Below are 20418 nucleotides of genomic sequence, written 5' to 3' on the forward strand. Positions count from 1 at the left end.
CCGTGTTGTAAAAGGAGTCCTGCCCGGAGCACTCCGAATGGCTTCTAGTAAGCGTCTCGGAAAGTAGGTGGATGAAGCGAACAATGCCCTTTGAAAAGCCTCGTTCACCTTTCGCATAAGGTAAAAATGCAACCTAAAAAGATGAGCGAAATTAATAAAAAAAGAAAATAAAATGGACTCTCAGGTTCAAGACCAGCAAGAAGGGCAACGCCAGTGCAGAGAAGGACAAGAGGTCTTACGCTATGTGGCCTATTCCTTCAACTATGCGGTCATAGACACACATTCGTTATGGGACGATCGGCGGTCATGTACACGGAGTCCATCGTTAAGATGCTGGCCAAACAGAACACGGCACTGTGGACGGATCTGTGGGAGATATTTCATCGCAATAGCACTTCGTCGTGATGGGTTTAGACCTAGATTCCTACTCGTACCTGGAAGCTGTAGGTAGTAGGGCTCACCTGTTGTTCTCCACTGTCCAATTTAGAATAGCGCATCGCCGGGTAGAAAGTAATCCTCCTTCGGAGAAGCTTCGGCCTGACGAGGACCATTCTGCCAAGGCTAGTGCGAGGACAAAGGTGGTACAACCACCGGTCAGGGTGACGGTCGGTGGACCCCCGGGAGCCACGTCGTTGTCGACAGCAATGGCGAGAGAATGCTGGGATCCCCCCTCAACACACAGCGTATCGAGACAGGTGACTGATACCGACACGGAAGCGGTGGGCTCGTCATGGCTGACCCCTTCTCAGGAGGATAAGCTCCTGAGTAGCCCTCAACAATGCTGAACACGCAGATCAATTGCCATCGAAGCAGTATGGCGTCAGTGGTCGACAGACTATTAACTTACTCGGCAAAGCTCGGCAAATTTTAAAATATTCTATGCTAATGGCAGGTCCAGGCCAAGGACCTGCATTTTATACAAAAAACACTATAACTTTTCTCTTTTAGCAGACGTGTCGACGGAGGACATCACAGTGGTCAAAGTAACCGAAAATCAAAACACTAAACATAAACAAAACAAATTAGTTTAAAATAACAATAAATAACAAACAACATATTAAAGTGAACAAAACAAACAAATAAAAAAACAAACATGAGCGCTAGCGCTGCGCAGTTTCAACAGCAAGGTCGTAGGCATTCTCTGAACGCCTACTTCAGCTTTGTTGAGCCTGCAAAATCTGCTCTCTCAAATAAACAATCCAACGGTCAGAAAGATCAGCAGCAGAAGGGATCAGCAGAAGCAGAAAAAAACAGCAAGTGCGCAACAACAAATCAGCAGGCAACATCAACCAAGCAGGTATCAGCAAACGAGCGGACAACAATGGAAAAAACAATGCAAGGTGAGCATGTACCAAAGAGAAAAGTACAATCTGTACAGACTGGCATTGACCGCTACGTCAACATAAAAAGGAAATCAAGTCCTATCAAGACAGCGGTTCATGCCAAAAAGTTTCAACCCGCCACGCTTAATACAAATAAACCTGGAAATTTAAATGGCAACAGATTTGCCATACTAAGCATTGGTTTGGACGACGATGCGAAGGGTGCCACCACAGTCGCGAATACCAAGCCGGCGTCAATATATTTACGTGAGTGTAGCTTAAATGCACTTGTTGATAAACTCAGTGAAATTGTAGGTACCAACAATTTTCATATCGTTCCTTTGAAAAAAGGCAAGATAGACGAAACTAAAATACAATCCTACACTGAGAAAAGTTGTATGGATATAGTGAAATTTTTGTCAAATAACAACAAGAATTATTATTCATGTCAACTGAAGAGCTCTAAAGGCCTAGTTGTTGTTGTAAAAGGCATTGAGTCTTCGGTAGAATCTAATGATATCAAAGAAACCCTTGAAGAATGCGGCTTTGGAATTAAAAATGTGGTAAATATCTTCAATAGAAATAAAGTACCACAACCAATGTTTAAAATTGAATTGTTGCCAAACTCTAATCCAATAAAAAAGAATGAAACACACCCAATATACAATTTAAAATATTTACTCCATCGTAGAATTACCGTTGAAGAACCTCATAAAAGAAATGGTCCGGTACAATGCACTAACTGCCAAGAGTATGGGCATACCAAATCATATTGCACTCTACGCAGTGTTTGTGTGGTATGTGGTGATTTGCACCCAACATCAAAATGCACTCTTAAAAAAGAGGATACAAATAAAAAATGCAGTAATTGTGGAGGAAATCACACTGCTAACTACAGGGGCTGCCCTGTATATAAAGACTTGAAATCAAAATTGTCACTGGGAATTCAAGCTCGTCGTAACCAAATGTTGAATATCCCTCGTAACGAAAATGTAGTAATTACAGACCAGAGTTCGAAACCTGGTAATTCTAAGGATATCCTTGTCCAGGGAAGCTATGCAAATGTTGTAAAAGGCAACGCTGTGCAAATGCAACAACCGCAAAATCCACCAAGTGGAGGTATTGAAAATATGATTCTAAATCTGACTCAATGTATGACACGATTCATGTCTACCATGCAAAACATGATCCAAGATTTGATCAAATCTCAAAATCAAATGTTACAAACCTTAATATCTAAAAAATGAGTATACTAAATATTTGTATATGGAATACCAACGAAGGTAAACCAACACAAACTGGAGTTAATACGATTTCTGACTGAAAAAAGCATAGATGTTATGCTGATATCAGAAACTCATTTAACAAATAAAAACAATTTCTTTATAGCGGGATATAGACTTCATGTTACAAATCATCCAGATGGAAAGGCGCACGGTGGAACAGCAGTATTGGTTAGAAATCGGCTAAACCACCATGCTTTAGAACCACATGCTACAGCCCAGCTACAAGCTACAACAATATCATTGAAAAATCGAGGTTCTGACCTCAAAATTACAGACTGCGAATTTAAAGATTTTTTTGGAACGCTTGGTCCAAGATTTCTAGCAGGTGGTGATTACAATGCAAAACACATGTACTGGGGCTCACGTCTTATTAATCCGAAAGGACGACAGCTATACTACACTATTATAAATAAGCACAATAACCTTGATATAATATCTCCTAGTAAGCCGACATACTGGCCCAGTGATAGAAACAAAATACCAGACTTAATAGATTTTGCTGTAGTCAAAAATATAGATAGATCGCTAATAACAGTAGATACATGTATTGACTTATGTTCTGATCATTCTCCTGTACTTATAAAGTTATGCGAACAGAAAATATATCAGTAGCCACATTAATATCGATTTAAAAATAAGTACAGGAAGAGATATTGATGAAAGCGTAATGGAATTCAATGATGTAATAACTAATGCAGCTGTCTTGGCAACACCTAAAAGAAACGTTAAGGTTTTTAGAAACATGACTAATAATGAAATAGAAAAGCTTGTAAATGAGAAAAGGCAAGCGAGACGTGAATGGCAGTTAAGCCGTTCCCCTTCAACTCTGCGTCAACTGAAATCTGCTGTACGTAAGTTAAAAAAAGCACTTAAACGCGATGAAGAATACAATACTGAAAATTACATAAAGCACCTGTGTCCAAATTCTAGCAAGAAAAACTCCCTTTGGAAAGCCCAAAAGTATTTTAAGCCTCCAGTAGATTCCAAGATGCCTATAAGACAGTCGAATGGTAATTGGGCGCGCAGTAATGAGGAAAAGGCAAATTGCTTTGCAAATCACCTAGAAAAGGTATTTTAACCCAATGGCCCAAAAAACAACTTTAAGTTGCCAACTTTGCCCAATATTGCAAACGAGTCAAGCGTGTGTCTATTAGGACGTCTACTTATGAAATTATCAAGATCCTAAAAGAGCTAAATCCGAAAAAGTCTTCAGGACACGATAATATTACTCCAAAATGTTAATTGAGTTGCCAAATATTGCTATATCAGTGCTCTATTTGCTCTTTAATGCAATTCTTGGTTTCGGGTACTATCCAATTTCGTGGAAAAAGTCGCAGATCATCATGATAGATAAACCTGGAAAAGACTTAACACAACCATCTTCCTACAGACCAATAAGTCTCTTACCATGTCTTTCCAAAATATTCGAAAAAGTTTTACTATCAAAAATGTCTCTTTTCCTCCACGAAAATAATATAATACCAACCCACCAATTCGGGTTTCGTGCTAAACATGGCACAGTAGAGCAAGTGAATAGAATTACAAACGAACGCAGGAAAGCATTCGAGCGCAGAGAGTACTGTTCAGCTATTTTTCTCGATGTAGCTCAGGCGTTCGATAAGGTCTGGCATGAAGGCCTTTTATGGAAAATCAAAAACGTTTTACCTTACGAATTGCATAAAACATTGGAGTCATATTTAAGAAATAGGAAATTTACAGTTAAAGTAGCAGATTTTATATCAGAAGAACGAGCAATAAGGGCCGGTGTACCTCACGTGTACCTAAGGAACCCTATTTTTTTTATTAACTAAATATAGCCTATGTCACTCAGGGATAGTATAGCTTTCCAATGGTGAAAGAATTTTTCAAATCGGTTCAGTAGTTTCGGAGCCTATTCGAGACAAACAAACAAAAAAACAAACATTTCCTCTTTATAATATTAGTATAGATGGAATACAACAATATGTAAGTTTTTAATGATTGAATTCTATCTAAATTTTGAATTCATCTGTTTGCTTTCTGCGCATGCTAAAAGAAATTATTCTTTTTAACCCATTAACTCCCAAGGGTAAAAATAAATGCATATTTTTAAAATGCATAGTTTAAAAATACATAAAAAAAGAGAAAATCATTAAAAACTAATATTGATTAATTATGTTTCATTCCGTGAAATGTTGCGCCTAGGCAACGTTGGGATTACTGAACTTATACTATACAAGCAAGTCATAAAAATACATTTAAAATATTTCACTTACGCTAATACTATAGCGATTAGCGTGAGTGAATCAGCATGAAGATGTATTTGACATTTTTTATACATATAAATTGTTGTACTTCTACACTGTCTACATCTTCTTCGACGTTTATTTTCGTGCTCCTCTATGACATGCCCAATATTATCGAAGCGAATATTGGAAGGTAATGCTTTTTGGATGGTCTTCCTAAATTTCTAATTACCCAAAAAGTGAGAATTATCTGCAAGTTGTGCTTCTTCGGTTTTCAGCAAACTAACCGTAACGTAAGATTGTAAATCTTCCACGAGTTTACTATAACACTATCAATCAAATTGATGAACAGTGGTCACCACCACTTTTTCCCTTTTACTCGAATCCTATAATTGACAATTCCATTATCATGCAGATCGACGCCTCCCATATTTTTCGTAACGTTTTGCTGTAACCAATGGTTCGTTTTTTGCGTTGTTAGTAGCCACATTCACCACAGAATCATCATTCCATCGAACTAATAGTACTTCATGTTTTTGGTCAAAGCTGAAATCAAATGACCCTCTCTTTTTTTTCTGAAGAGTTTTATCATTGTTTTATTCATTGTTCTATTTTCTCGAATAGTACCAGTGGCAAAATAGCCTTTCTCTTTCAGAATGCAAAAAATTTGTGTGAAGAAAAGAAATTATCAAAAAAAATGCGATGTTTGCGAGGATCTTCAATGACAGACAATAGGTCGAGAACAGTTTTTTCTCATAGACCTAATCATTTCTATTGTCTTTACTATCCTTTCCGCCATATGGAATAAACCGATACAGATAACCATTTGAACTACACAAGCACCATATCTCGAATCCAAATCTTATAGGCTTTCCTTTGATGAACATCTTGCAACTATGACGGCCAAAATACGGCACAATTTCTTCGTCAATTGACAAGTTGTGTGAGAATATTCCAAACTGCATATTTTTTTGGTTCATTACATTGAAAATAGGACTCAATTTAGCGAATTTATCATTTTTATCCAGATCCGCATTATCACATAGATGAATGTTTTCCTTTATAGAGTCAAATTTGTTCCGAAGTGGCAAATGTTATAAAAAATGCGAGTTTTGACAGCTCTCTCTCGAACCAAAGAGTCTCGTATCAAGTTATCTATGCTATTAGCTCAACGTTCTAGAACCAACTGAATAATAAAAACAAAACAGAAATACTCCTTGAATAGCGAGAACCCATTATTGACAATATATTTCTAACACGAATGGCATGCTGAGTAACAATAACAACTGACTATTGTAATGTAAGTAAGATAAACAACACGTGTAGGTAGTTTTGTCCACCAAAAGGTTTTATATCACAAATAAGATATTGTTAAAGCTTTGAACAGTGTAAAAAGTAAAGCTTTATTTAAATTAATATTTTTTATGATTGGATGAATATATCGATCCCGAGATGACTCAATCAGCAGTTTTTGAATGATAAAAATAAAATGCATTTGTATTTGAAAAACCATAAAAAAATATTTTTGTCTATCCGTTAGTTCTTATTTTTGAGACTGGCTTACATTTCATAGATTTATTTCCTTATTTTAGAAAGAAAAAAACAAATTTGAAATGTTGCGCTTGGGCAACGATGGGTAAAGATGGGTTAAGGTTATAAATGCTGTATTAGAGACAAGGAAAGCACTGTCGCAAAATTTGAATGAGCCATAGACAATTAATCTCTTACTTGTTTTTTAACGGCTGTGGTGTAAATGCTTGCTGTTTTGGTTGCATTGAAAGTAGTATAATAAGGTGACATAACATTTTATTTTGTGTACTTTTCAATGAATATTTTTGCATGTTTTGGTTATTCGAGTTAATGTCTGAATTTTATTTTCACTTAATTGTATGTTTTCAGGGATACAGGAATAGAATTAAAAATGCCGCCAAAAAGTCACTTCTGGGAATTTTTTGCAAAACTTGAAAATAACGAAGCCAAATGTCGGTCTTGCCATAAATTCATAAAAACTTGTGGCAACACTACAAATCTAAAGTTACACATTGAAAAAATCCATAGCTCATTATTAAGGAAACATAGCAACGACGAGAACACAATTGATAAAACAGGCGCAAAGAAATTACGTAAGGAGACATTCGTAAAACCTTTAATGTCAACTGCTTCTACTTCTGCTGAGAGAATTAAACCTGACTCTGCTTTATATGAAAACAGTTCAATTGATTCTGATTGTAGTTTTAATGCAAGTGACAGAAGTGCATCGTCTCTTCGCAAAGAAATATTCCAGCCGACACTATGTAAATGAAAGTTTCAGGAGCATATCTGAATTTTCTGCAAAGGGAACTAAAGGCGTTCGAATTACAAATGCTATCTTGTATATGATTTGCAAAGATTCACAGCCGTTCAAGATTGTTGAAAATGAAGGATTTCTAAACTTAATGGAAACAGCTACTCATCTGTATAAAGTCCCATCTAGGCATACTTTCAAGAGAATGCTAGAGAACCGATATGAAGTTACACAGAATCTTTTAAAAAATAAAATCAAAGGTGTACGTAATATAACCCTGACAACCGACAAATAGTATCCGTCATACTATGCAGACTAGGAGTTTTCTTGGTGCCACTATACACATTCTTGACGAAGATCGCATGACATCAATGACTCTCGGAGTTTATGAGTTAGACGAATCGTCGTCGAATCATACTGCTCAATTTCTATTGGAAGAATGCAGTTGCAGACATTGCTGTTGCAGACATGTCATGAATTGTGTATAGATCCAGAAAAAGTATTCACTTTAGTAACTGATGGAGGAGCAAATGTTGTTAAAGCTGTAGATATCTCATTTGGAAAAAAATGACATATTATTTGTTTTGCTCACCTACTGAATTTAGTAGCTCAAAAATCGATTGCAAAAACAAAGCAATTACCAGAATTGATTGCATCTGTTAAAAGGATTGTCACCTGGTTCAAGCATAGTGTAGTGGCGAGTGATGAATTACGAAAGGATTCTGATCTAAAATTAATACAAGATGTCAGCACTCGCTGGAATTCCACCTTTTATATGGTGGAAAGATTTTTACATCTGCGACCAACAATTAATCAAATTGTTAATTGCCTAAAAGTGCACCTCCAATGATAACTGCAAAAGGTATTGAAGAGTTAACTGAAATATTTGAACGCCCTATAGAAGTTGCTACTAAAGAAATATGTGGAACAGACTATCTTACTAGCAGCAAAGTCATTCCCTTAGTACGAATGCTAAACTTAAAAATGAATAACATAAAAACAAACAGTTCTTTGGGTCAGGATCTTAAGCAGAGCTTAATATCTGAAATCAGTAAACGCTTGTTACCCTCTGAAAATGTTCAAATACTTTCTATATCTACATTGCTAGATATAAAAATATTCATTTTCAAGATCCCATAGCATACTCGAAAGCAATCAAATGTGTCAAAGAATTACTAAATACTACGACGGAAACAGAAGTAATTGAAGAAGTTATTAGTTGTTCACCAGATACAACAGAAGAATTTATTTTGTGGAGTGAACATTATAAACTTGTAAATGACAAAAACTCTACGCCTTTGTCTAGTGATCACGAAATGCCTTCAGAGTTGAGTTACTTTTTTAAAAATCCAGTGTCTGATCTTAAAAAAGATCGTCTCCAAGTTTGGAATAATGTCATCGGTTCCACTTACCCGAAATTTAAAAAAATAGCGGTAAAATATTTGAGTACTATCGCGACATCAACGACATCCGAAAGACTGTTTTCAAAAGCTGTTTCTACTCTTTATCAACAAAGAAACCGATTAAAAGGTTCTTCTTTATCAAAATTACTTTTCCTTCAGTCAATTAATAAAAATTATTGGGATATGTAATAATTTGATCTGTTGCTTAATAAATTTCGAACTTATAGATTGTGTTTTATTTCTTTGTCGGAAAGGCGGATGAGTTGGCCCGCTCAGGGGCAGCTGCGAACGCAGTTCCCTTAAACAACCAGATATGCGTTCCAGCTCCCTTTGCCTTCTAATAACCATTTTCTGCAATTATATTCCTTTAAAATACTCTGCACCCAGTCAAACTTAGCACCGCTCTGTAAAAAGAAATTTTACTATAAATATAAAATAATATCAGTAAATTTTAAATACGCACTTACATCCACTCACTTAAAATTTTCTCTTGAAATTAATAGCTCTTTGATAACCCCCAGTGCTGGCTCTCCCAGGGTTATTTTTTTGAAGCGCGGTACGAAAATGTAAATACAAAGTTCGAGTTTGTTATGGAGCACTATAAACCAAAAAGTATAGGTTAAGACTTATAAAAATTTAATAAATAATACTAACTTTCAGCTAATACTAAAATATGTGAATTGAGGAAAGTTTTTGATTGCCGTTTACTTGGGATTGGCCAGAAACGATTCTTCTCCACATGATTGAAGCAGCTCACGACTTCCAGTTTGGTTTTAGACAAAGCATCTTAGCATCAACAAAATGTCGTTTGGATGTGAACTAAAGTAAAGAGGCGAGCCCGCTCAAGCATTTTCCTACTCGCTTAGCACTCAAACTTACTGCGTACCGGAGCAGCCGCAACAATTGGATTTCGGTAATGACAAAAAACGAGCTGATATATATATATATTCGGCATAAAGTCCAATAGAAAATCATCATATATAGAATATGAGGGCTGATGTAATTCCAGAACCAATTTCACTCATTTTCACCAAGGTTTCCAAGGTTAACGGGAATAGGCACCTGTTAGTAGGCAAACAAACGGCACATTCGGCCTTGAAATTACTCCTAAATTGCAAATGAACGAAACATATTCGGCAAAATCGCCAAAAATAGCGCTATAACGAAGATTTTCCAAATATTCAAGAAGTCGCTGGAGGTACTCCACAGGACTTTAAAAGATCTTGATTGTCGATAAACGTTTTTGGTGGAGCGAGGACTCTTCCAATTATTCCTGGATCAACTGTTACTGACGGGCTAGTCGCATGCCTAAAGTCATTTAATTTGTGGCGACACATAAAGTATCGCCAATTAACAACTAACATATGAGTGTTTTTGCAACAATATCAAATTGCGATTGTAGAAGCAGTTGGAAATGGTAGGGTCGCAGTTGACACCTCGATGGATTAATAGCATTTCCAACAGATTTCTGTCACTTCATTGACTTGAAAGAGAAGTTTTCCTGACATGAAACCTCAATATGATAACCATAAATGACTGATTGAATGACCTATATTGGTGGTAAAAAAAAAGATATCGATGATCTTAATGCGACAATTTAGAATTTCGGTCCAGGAGAGTTGACACAGCTACAAACCAGAATGACGAAGTCAATTATCCCAAACTATTTAAAATTGCCTGGTGATAGTACACCACTCACTTTGCAATTAAAAGTAGCGTGAGTTGTCATTATGCTGCGTAACATAAATCGACCTCGAGTAATCAATATCGTCGCCGAAGCCAAGATTGGACCAACTTTATTTAATGTATACCTTAGCCACAACAACGTGTGGCCGGGTCTGCTAGTATGTTATATGTATTAGCAATTTTATGTATGTATTTGTCTGTACTTTGACAATACATTATTTGAACAAAATCATATTTTTCTTTTAAACTCTATCCCTTGTTTGTAATTTTTTCTTCTCCAAATCATCAATTGTGTGCACAAACACACAAAACACATGACAAACATGCACACCGCACAGACATACGTCCGAATTTAAACCCTACTCGTCAGTTTGGTATACAGTAAAAGCTCTTTATTCGCGGGGTATGTATGTGATTGGCGTTGCAACCGTTTAGCCGGTTATAGCCGGAAGGAAACAACAGCCTCGGATGAGAGACTACTATTCGCGGGGTATATGTTCCATAAATATGCCGCGAATACAGAAACCGTGAATACGGGATGGTAATTTATATGAGATTATAGGGGATATGTTCCTAGGTGACAAAAAAAAACAAATAGGTATATAAAAAAATTATTTAATTGAAGTTTTTGAACATTTTAATTAATTATCTTAAGGTTTAGGCAATGGTTTGAACAATTTTGTAATTTTTTCTTGCTTAGCAGTTTTCAAATGCTCCTTCAATTCAGACTGATACACAGCAGTCGAATTGGCAATTCGTCTCTTAAAAATTAGACTTCGTTCCATAGACGGATCAATGTTCATAAAGAAATCGCAGAGCTCATTTGCCATTCTTAAACCTTCACTAAGATTTTTCAAATTGAATGTCAAAAAAGTGAGGAGTTTATTGGATCCATTTAATTTAATGTGTTTTGTGAAAGTTTTCTAAAAATGGGTAAGAACAAGAGTTCAGTTCCATGTGAGCCCCTTCTATATGGAAATATTACCAAAAGTTCAAAAATATTGCGAAAATAGCGGAATATTTAACATTTGCTTGTAATAAGATCTATTTTACTTTTTTATTAGTCCATTTGACAAGAATATTGGGTTGGATACCAATTGGAATAATTTTATTATTATTGTGACGAACATGTATGCTAGAATAAACTAGAACCAACAACCAAATCGATAACTTGCCAGATTTATCCAAACATCGATATTCGTCGTTGCCAGAATGTTCGAGTGACGATAACTTGATAACAATCGGGTATATAAGGGCTGCCGGACTGGCAGCAACACACAGTTCTAATTAGAGAGTTGCCGAGTAAAGTGCAAGAAATTAGAAGTAAGAAGTTGTAAACAAGTACAACGAGTAATAAAGTGTTAAGTTTGTTAAATTAGAATTAAAGTTAAGTGTATAACCATTAAACAGTGACTTTTATTTGACAATCCAGTGATCGAACTCAAGGTAGAGTTTTAGAGTAAACGACAGATTTTGGAAATCCGTTACAATTAGTGTCAGAAGTGGGATTGGCAAATAAAATTCCATAAGAGATAATGGCTAAATTCAGTGAATTAAAGATACCACAACTTAAAAAGGAGTTGGAACAACGAGGCTTAGCAACGAATGGGTTGAAAGCTGAGTTACAAGCTCGGTTGCGAGAAGCGATGGAAGAAGAAAACATCAACGTTGACGAATATGTTTTCGAATAGGTGTTGGAGGAATCAACAACTAAGATAGAAGAAAAGGAAGAGACTACATGTTCCTCAGGGATACAGGACATGAACATGGTTTTGTCTGCAATATCCCAGATGTCCTCGCAGATATCGTCGCAATTGTCGTCGCAGTTGTCGTCGCAGATGTCGTCACAGTTCCAGGCGCAGTCAGTAGAATTAATGGAGATGAAAGCACAGCAGTCACAGTTGTCAACACAAGTGTCCTTACAAATAACAGAGCTGTCATCACAGATATCAGCTCAGGTGTCAGCACAGTTGAAAGAACAGGACTCCCGTATATCACAGGTAACTTCCCAAATAGCAGAAGTGTCAACAAAGATTTCAGAAGATCAAGATAAAGTTAAAGCTGATGCGGAAGAACTGAAAGATCGTCTTCGTGAACTGCAACTAAACCGACCAATGGTGTCAACAGGACTTGTCAAAGTCAGCACTCCATCATTTGACGGCACAACTCCGTTCCAGATTTTCAAACTCCAATTTGAAAAGGCGGCAGATACGAATAAATGGAATGCGGAAGACAAAGTTGCCCAATTGTTCGTGGCTTTAAAAGGGGCTGCTGCGGAAATTCTACAAACTATACCCAATTGCGAGTCAAGCAGTTACGAAGCGTTGATGGCTGCTGTAGAAAGACGGTATGGAAGTGAGCACCGGAGACAAATTTTCCAAATCGAACTGCAAAATCGCAAACAAAAAGCTAGTGAGTCTCTGCAAGAATTTGCTACGGAAGTGGAAAGTGGAAAGGCTTATGCGCATAAGTCCGCAGAATATAAAGAGGCTATAAAAATCCACAGTTTCGTTAATGGGATACGAGACGAGAATACGCGCTATTCTGCACTAGCATGCCCAAAATTGGCATTTGCAGAAACAGTGTCCTTTGCTCTAACGCACGAAACTGCCTCTTTACTTAGTAACAGAACATTTAAAGCTCATCGTGTAGAAATAGAAGAGCCTGCCTGGACGAAGAAATTTTTGGAAGAAATGCATGCATCGACCCAATTACCTATCCGGACGGAAACGCAAAGCTGAAGAAGACCAACCAACTCTGAAAAGCACCCAATCGTTAAACTAAAGCGAGCCAGTCGGAAGGGGCGCGTGCTGGCTCCCTCAAGTGAATTCCCTGTAATCTCTGTCTCTCAAATAAATAGAAATACGAACAACGTTACCGTTCGTGGATGCGTGGATGGTAAAAAGCGCATTCTGACTGTGGATACGGGAGCAACACATTCCATAATTCGATCGGATCTAGTTAACAAGGAAGTAAAACCACTAGCTGGTGCAAAGTTACGTACTGCAACTGGAGATGATGCTCAAGTTCTTGGGGAAGTAACGTGAGAAATTGGAATAGGAAAAATTGCCTAACTTTATAGTGGCAGATATCGTCGACGAAGTCATAATTGGAGTAGACTTTCTAGCCAGTAAAGGAATCAAATTAGACATGGAAAACAAAATTATGACTTATACCAATATGGAAGTGCCTCTTATGTTTGGTTATGATAACAAATGCAACGTTAGACAAGTGTTAATAACAGAAAATCAGAAGATTCCACCAAAATCAGAAGCAATTATTTGGGCAGAAATAGATGGAGACTATGGGACGGACACGTTGTGGGTTGTTGAAGGTGCAAAAGAATCTTTACCAAACTTACTTATAGGAAAAACTCTGGCTATGACACGACAAGACAAAACAGTTCCAGTAAGTGTCCTTAATGAGTGTAAGTCACCAGTCACAGTCTCCAAAGGAGCTATACTAGGGCAGTGTCAGGAGATTGAGGCCGTAATAAATTGCGAAACAGATTTTGAGGATAATTCCAGTTGTAAAAACGATATTTCAAACGAGATTAATGACCATAAAAAGAAGGCCAAACAACTTCATCTCAGATACTCCACCATATTCGACAAAGATGAATCCAAACCAGGTAGAACCAAAATTGTGAAACATTCCATCAACACCGGAGATGCAAGACCAATCCGCCAGGCTCCTCGCAGCGTTCCATTAGCCAAACGAGAAGTTGTAAGCCAGACCATACGTGAAATGAGCGATAGCGGCATAATTGAACCATCATCGAGTCCATCGAGTTCACCTGTAGTACTTGTGAAGAAGAAAGATGGTAACATGAGGTTTTGCGTAGACTACAGAAAGTTGAATGATGTCACGAAGAAAGATAATTATCCATTACCTAGAATAGATGACACCCTAGACTCACTATCAGGAACGAATTGGTTTTCAACACTCGATTTGAAAAGTGGCTATTGGCAAGTAGAAGTAAACGAAGAAGACAAAGAAAAGACGGCTTTCAGCGTTGGAGATGGTCTATGGCAATTCACTGTAATGCCCTTTGGGTTATGTAACGCTCCTGCCACTTTGAGAGGCTTATGGACCAAGTGTTAAAAGAATTACACTGGAAGATATGTTTGGTGTACCTAGACGATATCATCGTGTTGGGTAAAAGCTTTGATGAGCATCTCAAAAATTTGGAAGAGGTTTTCCAACGTATAGCCAGCGCTGGTTTAAAACTGAGCCCAAAGAAGTGTTCTCTGTTCAAGAAGGAAGTTAGCTATTTAGGACACAAAGTGACAACGAAGGTCATTTGTACAGCTCAGGAAAAGATAGAGGCAGTAAAGGATTGGCCCAGACCTAAAAATTTGCATGAATTGCGGAGTTTCCTTGGACTGTGTACGTATTACCGACGATTCGTTCCAAATTTCGCCAGCGTAGCTAGTAGCCTCCATGAACTCACGAAGAAGAACAGAGCCTTTGAATGGAATGAAGAACAGGAATTGGCCTTTCAAACTCTGAAGGAGAGATTATGTACTGCGCCAATGTTAACATATCCAGTTCCAGGCTCAACGTTCGTTTTGGACACGGATGCTAGTGGCTATGCAATAGGCGACGTTCTATCACAAGTGATTGACGGGAATGAGAAAGTGGTCGCGTATTATAGCCAGACGATAAGTAAGCCAGAGAAGAATGATTGCGTAACGCGAAGAGAATTACTGGCATTGGTGAAGTGCATCAAACATTTCCATAAGTACCTGTATGGACAGCGATTTCGAGTAAGGATAGATCACGCAGCATTAAAATGGCTTCTGCAATTCAAGAATCCAGAAGGACAGATGGCACGATGGATTGAGAGACTCCAAAGTTATGACTTCTCTATAGAACATCGAAAAGGTAGTAGTCATGGGAATGCGGACGCGATGTCCCGTCGTCCTTGTAACTTAGAATGTAGACATTGTTCGAGAGCTGAAGCTAAAGAAGACATTATAGATGTCCGATTAATGACAATAACTTCCACAGAAGACTGGGATCCAAAGGAATTACGAAAATGTCAGCAAGAAGATCCAGATTTGGAACTGGTAATGCATGGAGTGGAGTTGAACAAGCGTCCAACGAGATAAGAAATACCTGCAGAGAGTCCAGTTGCAAAGGCATATTGGGCACAGTGGAACAGTTTAAAGTTGGTATCTGGCTGCTTGCATCGAGTATGGGAAAGCGAAGATGAACAAAATTCCCGAACACTTATAATCGTTCCAAAAGTAAGAATTCTTGATGTACATAAGGAGATGCATAACGGTCCAAGTGGAGGGCACATGGGATTCACAAAAACCTTGGAAAAACTAAAGCAAAGATTTTATTGGGTTGGTTGTCGGCAATCAGTCACGGAATGGATTGCTATTTGTGCTGAGTGCATTAAAGCAAAAGAGCCGAAATCCAGGAGTCACGGCCAGATGAAGAGTACAATTCGGGCGCCCCATTTGAAAGAATTGCCATGGATGTAGCCGGTCCGTTTCCCACCAGTAAATTAGGAAACAAATATGTTTTGATAGTTATGGATTACTTCAGCAAATGGCCAGAAGTATATCCAATTCCTAATCAAGAAGCTGAAACAGTAGCGAATGTATTCATCAATAATTGTGTAACAAGGTATGGTGTTCCAATAGAATTACATTCTGACCAAGGAAGGAATTTCGAATCAGCTCTCATCCAGGAAATGTGCCTAAAATTGGGTATACGGAAAACGACAAACAAACCACAATCCGATGGAATGGTAGAACGTTTCAATCGAACTTTAGAAGAACATCTAAAGAAAGTGGTAGACAAGTATCAAAAGGATTGGGACACCCATATAGCTTTGTTCCTGATGGCTTATCGGTCTGCTGTACATGAAACAACGGGGCAGACTCCAGCAATGGTAATCTTTGGTCATAATCTTCGGTTACCGATTGATTTAAAGTTCGGAATAAACGCAAATGGTGGAAAGAATGTTAGGGAAGTCAACAGTGTCCTAGAAGACGAAATGAGAGAAATTCATGCTATGGTGAGGCAGCGGACGCAAATCATGAGTGATAAAATGAAGGCAAAATACGAAAAGGCAATGAACTCAGAAGGATTTGTGGAAGGAGATTGGGTATTGTTATATAACCCACAACGGAAGAAAGGATTGTCTCCAAAATTTCAATGTAGTTGGGAAGGACCATACCAGGTTATTAAACGGATAAATGATGTAGTGTTTCGTATACAAACGAACGGCTTGCAGCATTTGGTTCTGGAAGTATGTCTAATCGGGACGATCAGACTTAAGTGGAGGGCAGTGTGACGAACATGTATGCTAGAATAAACTAGAATCAACAACGAAATCGATAACTTGCCAGATTTATCCAGACATCGATATTCGTCGTTGCCAGAATGTTCGAGTGACGATAACTTGCTAACAATCGGGTATATAAGGGCTGCCGGACTGGCAGCAACACACAGTTCTAATTAGAGAGTTGCCGAGTAAAGTGCAAGAAATTAGAAGTAAGAAGTTGTAAACAAGTACAACGAGTAATAAAGTTTGTTAAATTAGAAATAAAGTTAAGTATATAACCATTAAACAGTGACTTTTATTTGGCAATCCAGTGATCGAACTCAAGGTAGAGTTTTAGAGTAAACGAAAGATTTTGGAAATCCGTTACATTATGTATGTACTTATTAGATCCGCGAATAAAAAAATGTTTAGTCGCGAATATAGAAATTGGGTCTCATTTTTTTTAATCCGCAAATAGCGAAAACGCGAATAAAGGAAGCGCGAATACGGAGCTTTTACTGTATATAAAAATAGGTGTGTTTTATTTGTCCAGCAAGTTAAGCTATTATTATAGCTAATTTTGTATGGGAGATTTAGGCAACATAACTATGTTGGCTTGTCATAAGCTTCCCTGCAAGACAGGTACCGGCGAATTCTTCGGTGAAATGCCAGGGAGCGGTACTAGCAGTTTCAATGAAAGTTTCTATGCCATCCTTAAGGGCGAATTGACAAACGTAACTATTGTGTACGTGTGATCGTTTATCCCTTTCTTACACATTACATTCATCATTTAGCAATTTATATATACCTCTTGCACAATTCTGTGAATGATCTTGGTACAATCACGGATGAAAGACCCCAAACTGCGAACCAAAACTACATGTGCACTTTCAGTACTGTTCTTGGTACTATTACGGATGAAAGACCCAAAACTGCGAACGAAAACTCCAAGTGCACTTTCAGTACTGCAACCCACAAAAGCCCAGGAACTATACCCGCTATTTTCGGTTAGTTCTACCAAAATCCCAAATATGAATTTAATAACAAAATCATTAATTATATTAGATATTTATTGAAAATATCATGCCATTTAGGTGTTTATTATTATATTTACTTTATACATATATTATCATACTACACTATATACATATGTATAAAGAATTGAATAGTTGAACAATTTTTGCTATCGGACAAAGGCTGGAGGAAGAGTGGCAAATGTCAGATACCCCGTGCGGGCTGGAAGTGTAAGCTGCGCACATTATGTGAGGACTCTTTTGGTTTCTTTAGGAGTTTTTTAAGATCTGTTCTTTCATTAATTTCACTAGTACTAGATTCATCTGGGAGGAGGGTTTCTATAAAATATAAAGTAAAATTTGAATTTTTATAAAGTTGGTAATAATTACCTTATGTTTCAGGAATTCTAAATCTAGCACGGCACCGTTCAAGTCTTAACATCCATGCACTTGCTGTAGTATTTCCATTGAACTAATTTCGGTGAATTTATGTCCTGGTAAAGCGATACAACAACGTTATGATTCCTCAATACAAGGTGAAAATGAATCAAAAAAGTCCTCCTAATTAAACATACAAAAAGTTTTTAAATTTCTATGAGCACAAACATTCCCTTAAATTTACCCTTTAATTTCTGTGTTTTAGCTGATAATGGCACGGCCAAGTGCCGATAATACTGAAACTGCTTTGTCCTCTAGCTCATTGGCAAAACCCAGTTGACACACGTCGTGATAATAAACGGTTTCAAAGGCACCTAAACCATGTCGTTCCAATTCTCGTGCTTGTGTTGACCAACAGGTTAAACTTAATATCTGGTGTGTAAATGATTTGTGTTCCATGTAGCAGGATGTTCATCCATAGTTCTGGATTTGCTTGCAGCACATATTCCATCGCTTCGAAAGTTCTACGCTGCTACAATAAGTGACACCAATAAGTTTGTGTATCTTTAACGCGCCATATGAGGTTTGAAATATATGTGTGGAAAATTAATTAGAATTTAAGGCAAGATAATATTATTATATTCAACAATTATTTACGTATTCAATGGTTTCGCCATTGTTGTTGACCATTGTTGGCGTAGCTTCTATTGCGTGCTTCGAATTGACAGTGCAATGAAGTATTACTGTATCACCCTCTTCAATTCTACATTTTGGCTTTAGAAAACTTGTATTTTACATTTTACTTATTTAAAAATGCGTGCTTCAAAAAGTTAAACTTTAATTAGGCTGCAGATCACTGAATTAAATAAAACACGCAAAATAATACTTCACAAGTAGCCATGATATATGTAGCTCAAAACAAATCTTGTTCAAACACAAGAACTTTGGTTGTTTCTTTCTATCATTCAGGGTGCTGTATGAGAGAAGAGTTGAGTTAAATGTTTATGCACATTTTACCCTTTGTTTCGTATGTGTGTATGTAGTGGTGTTATTAAAATTTCTTTGAATGTGTTGGAGTTTCAGTACCCATGACTTGCTGGGTTGTATATTGAACTAGAGGCATTGCCAGTTCATCGCTTTTTTTCATTCACAATAGTTTGGTTTTTTTCCAAAAAAAAAGTAGTTGGCAATAGTGATAAACCCCATTTTGGCAGATAAAAATGTAAACAAATTAAAATTGTAAATTCTATTAGATGTGTAAAATGGCAAATAAAAACTTTATCCATATTTACGTTGACCATCCCGGATCTAATAATAATTGTAGATTCCTTAAACGGTCAGAATATTATAGAAAAGCGGTAAACAAAAGAGATTTTTGTTTAAATAAATTGCATTTTAGCTGAGAGTTCGCGCCCGCACCTGAACATGATAATTGTCATATTTATTAAAACTTTACCAAAAATTAATAGAGTGACCGATTTAATATGGGAAAATTAATGAACCGAAATAACAAATTTTGTGAAAAGTATGCCAATACATCCACAATTTTAAGTTACTATTGACTTTCAATTATCTGTCATTGTTATAGTGGAACTTCCATAACTCGAACTTTTGAATTGACAATAGCGTTTAGAAATCAAATTTCATATTGATTTCCTTCCATAACTCAAACTTCCCTATGCGAAGTTCTCCATAACTCGAACTCTTGAATTGGCAATAGAAATAAAATTTCATACTAGTTTCCTTCCATAAATCAAACTTTTGGACCAGAGCATAATAAAAAAGTAAGAAACGGGTAAGTTCGGGTGCAACCGAACATTTTATACTCTCACAATTTATTAAAGAAATTTTATTTACATAACACACAAATTTATCCATAAATTCTGCATAAAGTTTAATAGAATAACGAAAATCAGCATAAATAGTATATGAGGGCTGAGGTAATTCCTGAACCGAGTTCATTCATTTTCACCAGCACGGTACACTTTATCCAATAAATGCTAACCAATACATATATGCGGAATAAACCCCACCGTATTTTTAAAACTCTATAATTAGATAAGTTAGAGTCCGTTTTCGACAATTTTTTCACATGTGTAGCCAGAGATGCTGTGCACTATTTGTGTAAAGTTTTATTCCGCTAAAGTGAAGGAATCAAATGGAATTCAAAATTGAGTTATAAGGAAAGTAGTCGTGGTTGTGAACCGATTTCGCCCATTTTTATCCGTGTTATCAGGGTGTCAAGAAATATATATAAGAAATATACCGAATTTCATTGAAATCTATCGAGCAGTTCCTGAGATATGGTTTTTGACCCATAAGTGGGCAATTGCTCGCTCATTTTTCATTTTGTAAAAAAATCTCAGTGCTTCTGTGAAATTTAGTGTTTCTGACGTTTTTCGTTAGTGAGTTAACCCACTATTAGTAATTTTCAACCTAACCTTTGTATGGGAGGTGGGCGTGGTTATTATCCGATTTCAACTATTTTCATGGTGTGTGGTGAGGTACGTAAGAGAACCGACTGCAGAAAGTTTGGTT

The 20418-nt window shown here is 37.0% G+C and overlaps 1 long non-coding RNA gene across 1 annotated transcript; it reads right to left on the reverse strand.

The window, feature by feature from the left end:
• Window positions 1-17566: 17566 nt before the first annotated feature.
• LOC128922740 (uncharacterized) lies at window positions 17567-18827 on the reverse strand. Its single transcript, XR_008471920.1, has 3 exons — window positions 18125-18827; window positions 17893-18063; window positions 17567-17841 (listed from the first exon to the last, which is right to left on the reverse strand). It is a non-coding gene; the product is annotated as an uncharacterized LOC128922740 (long non-coding RNA).
• Between the last annotated feature and the right edge of the window lie 1591 nt (window positions 18828-20418).

The sequence above is a fragment of the Zeugodacus cucurbitae genome, chromosome 6 (genome assembly GCF_028554725.1).
Source record: "Zeugodacus cucurbitae isolate PBARC_wt_2022May chromosome 6, idZeuCucr1.2, whole genome shotgun sequence".
Classification (NCBI taxonomy): domain Eukaryota; kingdom Metazoa; phylum Arthropoda; class Insecta; order Diptera; family Tephritidae; genus Zeugodacus; species Zeugodacus cucurbitae.